The 13,481-nt window shown below is 52.1% G+C and overlaps 1 protein-coding gene across 1 annotated transcript in view; it reads right to left on the reverse strand.

Moving 5' to 3' along the window:
* CTC1 (CST telomere replication complex component 1) overlaps nucleotides 1–13,481 on the reverse strand; it is a 126,379-nt gene that overhangs the window by 102,734 nt on the left and 10,164 nt on the right. The window lies entirely within an intron of this gene.

Below are 13,481 nucleotides of genomic sequence, written 5' to 3' on the forward strand. Positions count from 1 at the left end.
AACCCCCTCACTCTGCATCTAGCAGCTCAATTTTTTTTCTGCCTAGCATAGGGGAAGGACCTGGCTCCCTATGGGACCATTGGTCCTGGAGATTTTTTATTTCTACTTTTTTGATCCTGAGATCTACTATCAACTGTCGGCTGGGTGACAGGCTGGATAATATAGATCCTTGCAGTCTTCCCAGTCCAGCCATCGAGTGTGAGCAGACCTTTAGCTACGTGCTGGGTCAGCCACGACATACCCCATTGCTCCAAGGGTGGCCGGTGAGCTATGCTCCAGGGCACACCTATGACCGGGCTACTTCTGTCCGAGTCACAGTGGGCCGTGGCCGACAGCCACTCTGTACTGCTCGGTGATGGGTCTGTCAGGAATGCGTCCAGCAGTCCACACAGGACGGGTAAGTAGGGCTCCTCCTGTTTCGACAGGATGGAACAGCTGGGCATTCCTGGGGTGGTCGATTAGGGGGGGGGGGTCTCTCACTCTCCCTTTCTTCTCTCCCTGTCCCTTCCCTCCTTTTCATGCATCTGGGCTGGGCCTGCTGTGTACCTGACCAGGGGTCCTCCAGGAGGGGCTCTGGGTCCTAGCTGGGGGCTTAGCGGTGTGTCCGGGGTCTGCTCTTAGTGTGGGTGGTCTGCCATGTGGGGGGCCTCCGCTCGGAGGCCCAGTGTGTTTGCGGTCTTATATTTTACCTCAAACGTTTCGGCGGACATTTTGGATGAGCTGGCGCCATTTTCTTGTAGCCGCGCTGGTTCTAATGCAGCTGGCGCCCATTTTCTTGTAGCTTGCGTTCTTTTTCCTGAGGTGGCTGGTGGCCAACTTCTTGTAGCCCTAGCTTGGTTTTGGCCTCTAGCGCTGAAAAGGTCTTTCTAAATGGCGCGAACAGCACGGAACACCTCAGAAACACCTCAGGCACAGTCTGTGCAGGAGAGAGAGCGGACCACAGCGGTACCTGTGTCAGGGCGGTGAGTCCTCTGGGGAGCCCCTCGGTCTGTAGCTGTCAGGTAAGCGTGGGTCAGCATGGCGTCAGAAGCTAGCGCTTCTTTCCCAGACATTCCTGTGATAGCAACTGGTGCCCCTGCGGTACCTGTGGATGCTTTGTCGGCGGTCCTGGAATCCTTTGTTGCAAGGGTGGGGAAAGCTCAGATTCAGACTCAGGCCTTGCTGTGACACAGGGCCCCTGTTCTGACGTGTCAGAGGATGCGGACCAGGACCCTTCGGACAGTGAGGAAGACACCGCTTGTTGGAGCACTTATAACCGCAGTGCAGGTAACCCTCAAACTGGAGGAAACGGCGGGGCATCTACTGAGGTGTCGGCCCCTTTTGGGTCCCACAAGCCGGCCCGCACTGCTAAGGTGTTTCCTTACATAACTTATTTTGATACGTTTATAGACAAAGAATGGGATCGACCGCAGAGGGCCCTTTTCGGTCCCAAAACGCATGGCGGTCCGTTACCCCTTTGTCTCCTCAAAAAATAGACATCTCCCCCAGTTGTGGACCCCCCCCGGTATCCAGGTTAAACAAGGTAACCATGATTCTGGTAGAGGGGACCCCTGCCTTTAAAGGACCCTGTAGATAGGAGGAGGACCGAGGCGGTGGCCCGGTCCATGTTCATGGTGCTGGGGTGTCAGCATTGCAGCCAGTATTGGCCATGGCCCTGGTGTCACAGACACTTACAGAATGGGCAAAGTTGCTGCACCATGAGTTGGAGAAGCAACAGGATTCCCCGGTCTGTGTGGAACTGGCCGACCAGTTGGTGCATGGCCTTAAAGCGTAGGTTCACCCTAAAATTGAACATTATAGCTAACCTGTCTCCAGCCTTAGTAAATCACTGCTGCGTTGTCATTTTTTGGCATATGTGTACACTTACCTGTATTCTTGCTGACTTCCGGGTCTTCTTCCTTGCGGGGAGTGGGCGTGTCGCTCCTTTTCCCCGACGACTCTCGGCGTAATGTGATCTGGGCACAAGGTCTCCTGGGAGTGACGTTTCACAACTCACAGGAGACCATCCGATTAACTAGGCGTGTATTCTCGCGCTAGCTCGAGTGTCACGTGATGGGGAAGCGGGTCACATAACTCGCAAGGTACGTCATGTGACGAGGGCGGATACTAATTCGCCATTTTAACTAAGGGAAATCTGATGGCAACAGTGCAGTGTTGACGGCGACGCTCGCCGTCAACACTGCACATGCGCGGGATAGAGCGGTGAATGCTGGGACGTCAGCATTCACCGTATCCCGGAAGGACGAGCTGCTGGGCTTCACAGTGCCCATAGTAAAGATGAAAACGTCTATCTTTAGATTTTAAAACATCTCATTTTCTGGACAAGTGCAATGCTGCGGGCAGAAAAACTGGGAGACACGGGTGCTTATTTCAAGCAGGTAAGAGCCGCAGAAGCATTGCAAAAAAAAATAAAACGAAAACCCGCTTTAAGTATGTCTGCGATGCAGCCTTGGATACAGCTCCCTTGCTTTCCAGAGCCTCAGTATCTGCTGTGGTGCCATGTCACCTGATTTGGCTAAAATGTTGGTTCGCGGACCAGACTTCCAAGAAGGCTCTGGCGGGTTTGTCCTTCCAGGGAGGGAGGCTTTTTGGAGCTTCGCTGGACGACATTATTAAGAATGTCACTGGGGGTAAGAGCATGCTGCTCCCACAATCCAAAAAGGGTAAGGAGCCACGCTGTAGGCCAGGCCCTCCTTTTCCGCTCAGAACCAGTTTTTTCTTCAGTCTGGGCCCGCAGGTAAGCGTTCCCAGGCCGACAAAGGGCCAGTTGAGGGACAAAATCGTCCCTGGGTTCGCAAGCCAAACAAGCCTGCAAACAAATCTGCGACAGCATGAAGGTTTGCCCCCGCCCGACTCTCAGGTGGGGGGGCGCCTTCGCAAGTGTGCAGCTCGATGGATCTCCCTGCTTTCCGACCGGTGAGTTTGCGAAGTGGTTTCATCAGGGTACGAGATAGAAATTCTTTCTTGCCCACAAAACAGATTTTTTCCCCTCAAACCTTCATCTTCTCCTGGCTCGCCAAAACGCCCTGTTTGGGGCATTGCAGCACCTGCTGAGGCACGGGGTGATAGAACCTGTGCCGCTGCCAGAAAGGTTTCAGGGATTCTACTCCAATCTGTTTGTAGTCCCAAAGAAGGATGGGGTCTGTCCGAACCTGGATCTCAAGGCCCTCAACACCCTTGTAAAAGCAAGAAGGTTTAGGATGGAGTCAGTCCGCTCTGTGGTCGCTGCACTCCATCTGGGGGATTTTCTGGTGTCCTTGGACATCAAGGACGCATATTTGCATGTCCCAATATATGTCAGGCATCATCGATTTCTGCACTTTGCAGTCGGGGACGACCACTACCAATGTGTGGCTCTCCCCTTTGGCCTGGCGTCGGCGCCAAGGGTTTTCACCAAGGTGCTCGTCCGGATTCTGGCTCTGCTGAAACAGCAAGGAATCGCTATTGTGGGCTACTTGGATGACTTCCTTCTCAGAGCTGCTTCAGACTCAGAATTAGAGGAGGATGTGGCGATTGCCACTCAGACCCTTCAAGAATTTGGTTGGGTACTGAACCTCCAGAAGTCGGTGTTGGTGCCGACTCAGCGCCTGGAATACCTGGGCTTAATTCTGGACTCCTCAGAGGCGAGAGTTTTTCTCCCCTTGGAAAGGTTGCAGACTCTTCAGGCTGCGGTGAAGCTGTTGCATCCAGCAGGTGGTCGTCACTGCGCTTTTGCATGCGAGTCCTGGGTCTCATGGTGGCCACCTTCGAGGCGGTACCATATGCTCAATTCCACACTCCAGTCTTGCAGGGGAGATCTTGTCCAAATGGCACAAGTCTCCGTTGTCCCTGGATTGTGAAATCCGGGTGAGTCAGCTAGTCAGGGTTTCCCTGGTCTGGTGGCTGAGATCTCCAGCCCTTCAGTCCGGGAAGTCGTTTCTTCCCTTTCGCTGGACAGTGATCACGACGGACGCCAGCCTGACCGGCTGGGGGGAGTGTTGAGGTGTACAGTCGACACAGGGTCACTGGACGCAGGAAGAATCCTGCCTGTCGATCAATGTGCTGGAACTTCGAGCGATCAGGCTGTGCCTCTCCACAGGGTTACAGAGGCTTCAGGGACGTCCGGTTAGGATCCAGTTGGACAATGCTATCGCGGTGGCATATGTCAACCATTAAGGAGGAACAAGAAGCTCGACTGCAGCATTGGAGGTCGCTTACATCCTGCGGTGGGCGGAGCATACCGGCTCTGTCGGCCGTGTACATTCCGGGCATAGAAAACTAGCAAGCGGACTAGTCGCCAGATGCTGGACCAAGGAGAATGGTCGCTACACCCGGATGTGTTTCGGCTACTTTGCCGGAGATGGGGCACACCAGCCGTGGATCTCCTGGCTTCTCGACTCAATCGGAAGGTATTGAGGTTGGTGGCTCCGTGGGGACAGTATAGGCCAATTTATGCCTTACCCCCTCTGAAACTCCTTCCTCGTCTGCTCCGCAGAGTGGAGACCGAGGGAATTCCAGTGATTCTAATTGCCTCAGATTGGCCTCGGCGTCCCTGGTACGCCAAACTCGTACGCCTGGTGCGGATGTTCCTTGGCGACTGCCAATGCGAGACAACCTTCTGTCGCAAGGTCCTATACTTTATCCTGCTTTTGTATAGAAGGGGGTGTAATGGCGCTTACCAGTTTAGGACGGAATAATCAAAAATAATAATAACTAATACGCACAGCAACGTATGATAATTGACCAGTGCATCCAATAAAATGTGTTCCACTCCTAATTCCTCAAGGACTCCTCATACATCAACATCCATGATGTAAAGGATGGAAATAGTGAAAATAATGAAATCCAAAAATTATGACTCAAAACACCAAATGAAAGTCATTCAATACAATAATGTGAAAACAATTGCAATAATGCGTGATAAAATCCAGCGCAAACACCAATTATGCAAATGATTGATATAAATGTGAATCAATAAATACTAATGATAAAATCCAAACAGTGAAACAAACTAAATTCTTAAAAAATTCAGTAAAAATTGTGCACTAAAATATTGTGCCAGTGAATAAATAAATAATGTTCAGGCAATAAAAGTGTTCAGAAAAAACTCAGTGCTTGAAAAGGTTTTTCAAAGTGCAAAGAAAAAAATCTAAAAAAAATAACGTGCTTTATTCAATAGTTCAATAGTTCCCAAAAAGTGCAATAGTGCTTTGGTCAAAGGATGATGCTGCAGTCCAACGCACGATCCTTCAGTGTAGTAGTGCAGATCAAATTTTAAGAAAATACTAGCCTCTCACCTCAAGAAAGGCTAATCAAGCCTAAATGATGTAAATGGAGCCCAGCAGGTAAAGCTATGGATCCAGGACAGCTCAGCTTGCTTCACTCATCCGACCACAGATTATCCAGAGACCGCTCTCAACAAAAGCAGAATGCAATCTCCATAGTGTAGTATATAATGATAAGGTTTATTTAACAAAAATGTATCACTCACATTTAAAATCACTGTAAACAGCAGATGGTTACAGGAAGCGATGTAAAAGCAGCAGATCTCCGCTCTCGGCCGCGAGCGGAGATGACGTCACTTCTCGTTTCTCTGACGCGTTGCGTGGCAGATCGACGCCACTTAATCATAGGCATATACCTATGATTAAGTGGCGTCGATCTGCCACGCAACGCGTCAGGGGAACGAGAAGTGCCGTTAGATTTTTTTCTTTGCACTTTGAAAAACCTTTTCAAGCACTGAGTTTTTTCTGAACACTTTTATTGCCTGAACATTATTTTAGAAATGACTTGGTGTTTGAGTCATAATTTTTGGATTTCATTATTTTCACTATTTCCATCCTTTACATCATGGATGTTGATGTATGAGGAGTCCTTGAGGAATTAGGAGTGGAACACATTTTATTGGATGCACTGGTCAATTATCATACGTTGCTGTGCGTATTAGTTATTATTATTATTTTTGATTATTCCGTCCTAAACTGGTAAGCGCCATTACACCCCATTCTATACATATGCTATTTGGTGCGTGAGCACTTTTTTAGTAGTGGCTGCTGCTTTTTAAATTTAATTTATATATCGATTTTTATTTTACTAATTTTAATGCCCCTGGTTAGTTTGGTTTTGCGCATTAGTTTCCCCCTTTTTACTTTATCCTGCTTTACAGTTGCTGGCTTTAACGGCATGGCTGTTGAAAGTCAGGTACTAAGGGAACGAGGCCTGTCTGTCACGGAGCCATGAACCAGACGTACAACAAGAGATAAGTGAAAATAAGAATGCTTTATTGAAAATCAAGCTGTAAAGCAAAAGTCCAAAAAGATGGTGAAACCGAAGCAGAGTCTTTGCGAAGCCAGAGGTCAGGAACCAGCAGGGTAGTCAGACGAAGCCAGGATCAGGAACCAGCATGGTAGTCAGACGAAGCCAGGATCAGGAACCAGCAGGGTAGTCAGACGAAGCCAGGATCAGGAACCAGCAGGGAAGTCAGACGAAGCCAGGATCGGAACCAGAAGCAGCAGCAGTCTTAGAAGCATGTGAACACAGGAGGACCAAGCAAGGAACTGAAGCCACAGACCTCCTATATATATGAGCCAGGCATCCAGCTCCTCCCAGTGGGAAGGAGGAGCCGCAGGGTGGGAGGCTACAAGAAACCCAGAAACCAAGATGGCCGCGAGCACATGTCAAACGAAGGAGGACAGCAAGGAGGTAAGACCATGACAGTACCTCCCCCTCAAGGGCCCCTCCTCCGCGGAGCAAAAAACGGTTTCTGAGGGAAGCGTGCGTGGAAGGCTCGGAGCAAGGCAGGAGCATGGACATCTGCGGAGGGAACCCAGGAACGCTCCTCTGGACCATAACCACGCCAGTGGACCAAAAACTGCACCCGACCGCGGACCAGGCGTGAGTCCAGGATATTGCTCACCTCATACTCCTCATGATTGCCCACTTGGACCGGACGAGGCCGAGGAACCGAGGAAGTGAAGCGATTGCACACCAGTGGCTTCAACAGGGAGACATGAAACACGTTGGAGATCCGCATGCCAGGTGGAAGCGCAAGGGCATAGGCTACCGGGTTTACCCTGCGAAGCACTCGGAAGGGACCAACAAAGCGAGGAGCCAGTTTGGGAGTGGGCACACGAAGGTTGAGGTTGCGGGTGGACAACCATACACGGTCTCCGACCTGGTAGGAAGGAGCAGGCGCTCGTCTGCGATCAGCCTGGAGTTTCTGGCGCTGCGCAGAGACCTCAAGGGACTTCTGGATCTGTACCCAAGAAGCACGTAGGACGGAAAGGTGATCCTCCACAGCCGGAATATCCTGGGGAGAGAATGCCTCCGGTAACATGGCAGGTTGGAACCCATAATTGGCCATGAAGGGAGACGTCCCAGAGGAAGAGTTCACCGCCGTGTTCCTGGCAAACTCAGCCCAAGGCAGGAGGTCAACCCAATTGTCTTGGTGATCGGAGACATAGCAACGAAGGAATTGCTCCAAGGCCTGATTGGATCGTTCTGCGGCCCCATTGGACTGAGGGTGGTAGGCCGAGGAGAAGGAGAGATGAATCCCCAACAGGGAGCAAAAGGCGCGCCAGAACCTGGACACAAACTGACTCCCCCGATCCGACACAATCTCCTTGGGCAAACCGTGCAACCGGAAGACCTCCCTGGCAAAAATCGTGGCCAACTCTTGTGCAGAGGGTAACTTCTTGAGAGGAACACAGTGGCACATTTTGGAAAACCGATCCACAATCATGAGAATGACCGTATGGCCTCGGGATGCAGGGAGGTCCACGATGAAATCCATCCCCAGGTGCGACCATGGGCGCTCCCCGGTGGCTATGGGTTGCAGAAGGCCCAACGGAAGGTGCCGAGGGGACTTACTCTGGGCACAAACGGAGCATGCCGATACATATGCGGCGATGTCGGAACGTAGGGAAGGCCACCAGAACAGACATGAAACAGCCCAGGACAGCTGATTCTTTCCAGGATGCCCCGCGGTCTTGGAGTTATGGTAGGTTCGCAACAACCGAGTGCGCAACTCCTCAGGCACAAAACATCTGCCGTTGGGTCTCCCAGAGGGAGCACCAGATTGAGCCGCCAAAATCTGCTCACCCAGGGGAGAGGTCAGGCTGGTGCGAATGGCGGCCAGGATCTGATTCGGAGGTATGACCGAAGTCGGAATCGATTCCTCCCTGGACAGCTCGGAGTACTGCCGTGATAAGGCATCCGCCCTGATGTTCTTGGAACCGGGTAGGTAGGAGACCACGTAATTAAAACGTGACAAGAACAGAGCCCATCTGGCCTGACGTGGTGACAATCTCTTGGCCTCAGAAAGGTAGGTCAGATTCTTGTGGTCCGTCAGGATGAGAACCGGAACCACCGAACCCTCGAGCAAGTGCCTCCATTCTTTAAGGGCCTGCACGATGGCCAATAACTCCCTGTCACCAATCTGATAGTTGCACTCCGCGGGAGACAGTTTCCGGGAGTAAAACCCACAAGGAAGCAGAGGACCCTCTGGTGTTCTACGCTGAGACAGAAGAGCGCCTACTCCCGTCTCAGACGCGTCCACCTCGAGGACAAAGGGCAACCCAGGGTTGGGATGCGACAGAATCGGAGCCGACACAAAGGCGGATTTTAGGGCCTCAAAAGCTCGGATGGCCTCGAGCGGCCAGACCTGGGAATTACTGCCCTTCCTGGTCAGATCCGTGAGAGGCTTGGCCAGCATGGAAAAGTCCCTGATGAACTTCCGATAATAATTGGCGAAGCCCAAAAAGCGCTGCAGGGAACGAAGACCACTGGGCTGGGGCCACTGTAAGACAGCCGAAACCTTCTCAGGATCCATGGAGAACCCCTCAGCGGAAATGATGTAACCTAGAAAGGTTACCTGGGATTGGTGAAATTCGCATTTCTCAAGCTTACCGAACAGCTTGTTCTCTCGTAACCGTTGCAACACTCGTTTGACATCCAGAATGTGGGCCTCCATGGATTCAGAATATACCAAGATGTCATCCAAATAGACCACCACACACTGCTGCAACAGGTCACGGAAAACATCATTGATGAATTCCTGAAAGACTGCGGGCGCATTGCACAACCCAAAGGGCATAACCAAGGATTCATAATGACCGGTCCGGGTGTTAAACGCGGTTTTCCACTCATCGCCCGCCTTGATCCTTACCAGGTTATATGCCGCCCTCAGGTCGAGTTTGGTAAAGACCGTGGCCCCTTTAAGGCGATCGAACAGCTCGGAAATCAAGGGTATCGGGTAAGCGTTCTTGATCGTGATGCGATTGAGACCCCTGTAATCGATGCAAGGCCTCAACTCACCGCCCTTCTTTTTCACAAAGAAAAATCCAGCCCCTGCCGGGGACGAGGATTTGCGAATGTGCCCGCGTGAAAGCGCCTCCATCACGTACTCCTCCATGGCCTCATTCTCCGCTACCGACAGTGGATAGACCCTGCCACGAGGAGGAACGGCACCAGGTTGTAACTCTATGGCACAATCGTATGGGCGGTGCGGAGGTAGGGCAACCGCGCGCACCTTATCGAATACATCCCGGTACTCCTCGTATTCAGGAGGCAACAGAGAGTCCGAGGAAGTACACAGCAACTTGACAGGCCCATGGATGCAACTAGCCCCACACTGCGGTGACCACGAGAGGATCTCGGCCGATCTCCAATCGAAAGTCGGATTATGCTTCTGGAGCCAGGGGTACCCCAAGACCACCGAGTAGTGTGGAGACGAAATAACCTGGAAGCAGACCGACTCTCTGTGAACGGCACCAATGGCTATCCCCACTGGAAGGGTCTCATGAGTCACGTGTGACGGCTGGAGGGGTCTGCCGTCTATCGCCTCAAGAGCCAGCGGGGAACCTCGAGCCTGCAGAGGAATGGAATTGGCGGCAGCGAACACACTATCAATGAACAAACCACCAGCACCAGAGTCCACCAACGCCTGGGTCATCACCGAGCCCCCGACCCAGGAGAGGACAACAGTGATCAGTGGTTTGTCAACACGGGAAACCGGGGACGAGGAGACTCCACCCAAGATCTGCCCCCGACAGGATCTCAGGTGCGAGCGTTTCCCGGACGGTTCGGACATGCCAACCGAAAATGACCACGAGACCACAGTACATGCATCGGCCCTCGCGTCTCCGGAGTGCCCTCTCCCCCTCGGACAGGCGAGCAAACCCCAGCTGCATGGGTTCACCCCCAGACAAGTCAACCCCAGGAGGCGTGGGAGGAGAGGGAGGCACGGGTGGGACAGCAAACTTAGGCGCCAAACTGTTAGGAGGCCTCCGCAGGCACTCCTTAAAGGAAGGTCTCTCCCTGAGTCTGGTGTCAATCAAAATTAGGAAAGAAATAAGAGCCTCGAGCTCCACTGGTAGGTCCTTAGCTGCAACCTCATCCTTCAAGGCATCCGAGAGACCATGAGAGAAAGCAGCGACCAGAGCCTCATTATTCCAGCCCACCTCTGCTGCCAGGGTACGAAACTCAATGGCGTATTCGGCTACGGATCGTGAACCCTGTCTGACGGACATAAGGAGCTTCGCAGCAGAGGCAGCGCGAGCCGGCACATCGAATACCTTCCGAAGAGAAGCAACAAAACCGGAAAACTCGGCAACCACCGGATTGTTGTTCTCCCATAAAGGGCTGGCCCAGGCCAAGGCCCTGTCCGAAAGAAGCCCACCTTTGATCTCTCAGTAGGAAAGGCATGTGGCAGCAACTCGAAATAAATGCCCACCTGGTTAAGGAAACCTCGGCACTGAGTTGGCTCTCCCCCAAAGCGCTGTGGAAGGGGGGCAGAACCGGTCATACCCCGAAACACCGCAGGCGCAACAACAGGTGTCGGGGTAGACTCTGGCGCAAAAACCGGAGCGGCAGTAGGAGCGGGCCCAGGAGCGACCACCGACCCATCGGCAACGGGAGCGAAATGAGCCGTGCGTTCAAGCAGGGTTTGCAACGCCACAGCGAACCGACCCAACAGGTGATCCTGCTGATCAAGTCTGGCAACCAGCGTGGGTAGCGAGGATGGCCCTGTACCGTCAGAATTCATGGCTTGGTCCTAATGTCACGGAGCCATGAACCAGACGTACAACAAGAGATAAGTGAAAATAAGAATGCTTTATTGAAAATCAAGCTGTAAAGCAAAAGTCCAAACAGATGGTGAAACCGAAGCAGAGTCTTTGCGAAGCCAGAGGTCAGGAACCAGCAGGGTAGTCAGACGAAGCCAGGATCAGGAACCAGCAGGGTAGTCAGACGAAGCCAGGATCAGGAACCAGCAGGGTAGTCAGACGAAGCCAGGATCGGAACCAGAAGCAGCAGCAGTCTTAGAAGCATGTGAACACAGGAGGACCAAGCAAGGAACTGAAGCCACAGACCTCCTATATATATGAGCCAGGCATCCAGCTCCTCCCAGTGGGAAGGAGGAGCCGCAGGGTGGGAGGCTACAAGAAACCCAGAAACCAAGATGGCCGCCAGCACATGTCAAACGAAGGAGGACAGCAAGGAGGTAAGACCATGACACTGTCGGACTGAGTAATTTCCACCATGCTGAGGGCACGGAAGTCATCTTCTCGAAAGATCTATCATCGCACGTGGAAGGCCTACATCTCTATGTGTGAGGAGATGGAGTGGCGTCCACGGGCATATTCGGTTTCCAGGATCCTGCTGTTTTTACATTGCGGATTGGATCAAAAACTTGCCTTAAAGCGGGGGTTCACCCTAAGAAAAAATTCTAACATTGCATGGAGCCGACCTATGAGACCGACAGTATGCTGTTTTTTTTTTCTTTTGTACATACCATTTTAGGGCTTTCCCGCGGGAGTGGGCGTTCCTAATCACAGGCTGTGATTGACATGCTTCCGACCGGCGCATACTGTGTGTCACGAGTTGCCGAACGTCGGTGCGCAGGCGCCGTACAAAGCCGCACAGACGTTCGGCTTCTTTCTGCAACTCCTGACGCGCAGTATGCGCCGGTCGGAAGCACGTCAATCACAGCCTGTGATTAGGAACGCCCACTCCCGCGGGGAAGCCGGTGGTGAAAATAGCCCTAAAATGGTATGTACGCAAAAAAAAAAAACAACAACAGCATACTGTCGGTCTCATAGGTCGGCTCCATGCAATGTTAGAATTTTTTTTTAGGGTGAACCCCCGCTTTAAGCACCATTAAGGGGCAGATAGCAGCCTTGGCTGTCTTCTTTCAATGACCCTTGGCGACTCATTCACTGGGGAGTACGTTTGTGCAAGCGGTGCGACATGTGGCCCTTCCGGTTCGACCACCATTACCTCCATGAGATTTGAATCTGGTGCTCTCTGTACTTCAGAAACCTCCATTTGAGAACATCAGAGAGATTCCCCTTTTAACACTCTCTCAGAAAGTTGCCTTTCTAGTGGCTTTTACATCCGTCAGGAGGGTTTCTGAGTTGGCGGCCTTGTCTTGTCCCCATACTTGATCCTCCACAAGGATAAGGCGGTGCTACGCCCGCAGCCTTCGTTTCTTCCAAAAGTTGTTTCGGCTTTCCTCTTAAATGAGGACCCTTATGTCCTCGGCCGTCGCACCCCAAAGAGGTTGCTTTGCATTCCTTGGACGAGGTCCGAGCTCTGTAGGTGTATCTGTCTGCTACGGCTCAGTTTCGGAGGTCAGACTCACTGTTTGTGTCAGTGGTTGGTCCAAAGAAGGGCCTGGCGGTCTCGTCGGCCACCATTTCTCGGTGGATCAGACAGATCGTGATTCAGGCTTATGCCCTAAAAGGGCGGGCGCCTCCCTTTCCTGTCACAGCACATTTGACCAAGGCCATTTAAGGTTGCAACTCCTTTGTTGAAGAGCTCTGTTTCTTTTGGGGGGGGGGGGGGGAGTTGGTTTGCTTGCTGTGCCCACCCCTCGTTTTTTTGACACTGCTTGGGGACGTCCCTACTGTCAATAATAAAGGAGCTGTGTCCGTCCATGAACGAAAGAGAAAATAGGATTTTTGTACTCACCGTAAAATCCTTTTCTCTGAAGTTCACGGACAGACACAGCACCCACCCCACCTTTTTATGTTTGTACTGCTTTTTGACGAACTGAGCTGCTAAATGCAGGGTGAGGGGTTATAGCCAGAGGGACCGCGTTGTTACATGTTTTTAACTGTTTAACATCTGTCTGCCTAGTCCCCTCCTGACAGACAGCATATAAACCCTACTGTCAAGAATAAAAGGAGCTGTGTCCGTCCATGAACTTCAGAGAAAAGGATTTTACGGTGAGTACAAAAATCCTATTTGTCGTCCCCCCCCCCCCCAACTGCTCCCCCTTAAAGGGGTTGTAAACCCTCATTTTTTTTTACCCTAATGCATCCTATGCATTAAGGTGAAAAAACTTCTGGCAGTGACCGACACGCCAGCCCCCCCCCCCCGTTTTACTCAACTCAGCCCTGGAATTTCCCTCAGCGGAGAGACACGCTCTTCGTATGCCCGGGGTTTTCGGCTTCTGATTGGATAGATTGATAGCCGCGGGCGTCGGGCCGAGTCCTACATTC

The sequence above is a fragment of the Rana temporaria genome, chromosome 3 (genome assembly GCF_905171775.1).
Source record: "Rana temporaria chromosome 3, aRanTem1.1, whole genome shotgun sequence".
Taxonomy (NCBI): domain Eukaryota; kingdom Metazoa; phylum Chordata; class Amphibia; order Anura; family Ranidae; genus Rana; species Rana temporaria.